The sequence below is a fragment of the Octopus bimaculoides genome, chromosome 24, assembly GCF_001194135.2.
Source record: "Octopus bimaculoides isolate UCB-OBI-ISO-001 chromosome 24, ASM119413v2, whole genome shotgun sequence".
Taxonomy (NCBI): Eukaryota; Metazoa; Mollusca; class Cephalopoda; order Octopoda; family Octopodidae; genus Octopus; species Octopus bimaculoides.
This window is the reverse complement of record NC_069004.1, coordinates 5,346,939-5,347,609: the sequence shown is the minus strand read 5'-3', so window position 1 is coordinate 5,347,609 and position 671 is coordinate 5,346,939. Positions and strand designations below refer to the sequence as shown.

General features: G+C 37.4%; 1 protein-coding gene across 2 annotated transcripts in view; it reads right to left on the bottom strand.

Moving 5' to 3' along the window:
• The window catches only part of LOC106872628 (RNA binding protein fox-1 homolog 1), a 530,204-nt gene that overhangs the window by 463,785 nt on the left and 65,748 nt on the right, over window positions 1–671 (bottom strand). The gene's annotated exons all lie outside the window — the stretch shown is intronic.

The following is a 671-nucleotide window of genomic DNA, read 5'->3' as shown; positions in this document are numbered from 1 at the left end:
TTATTATTATCATTATTATTATTATTATCATTATTATCATTATTATCATTATTATTATTATTATTATTATTATCATTATTATCATTATTATCATTATTATTATTATTAGTTGTCGTAGTAGTGGTGGTGGTGGTATCGGTATTTTGTTGTTCACTATATTATCATTGTTGTTACTTTGTAAATGATTCCCTGTTGTTGTAGAATGATGTGCCGTGCCGTGCCGTGCCTCCCCCCACCTCGTGCCACACATCACCTCCCTTGCGGCAACAGAAACGATGATGATGACGATGACGATGACGATGACGACGACGACGATCACGATTGTCGTCATCGTCGTTGTCCTCATTACAATCGCTATCTTCGCCATCACGATCATCATCATCATCACCACATCAAAATCACTGTCACCATCGTAACCATCATCATAGCCATCACTATTGTCACCATCACTGACATCATAACCACCATCATCATCATCTTCATCATCATCATCATCATTACAAACATCATCATCACCATCAGTATAAAAATTATAGTCATCAGTCACCATCATCACCATCATCATCATCAATACCCTCAAAATCATCACCACCACCACCACCACCAGCATCATCATCATCATCATCATCATCGTCTTCACTATTCTTCTCATTGTCACCACCATCACATTA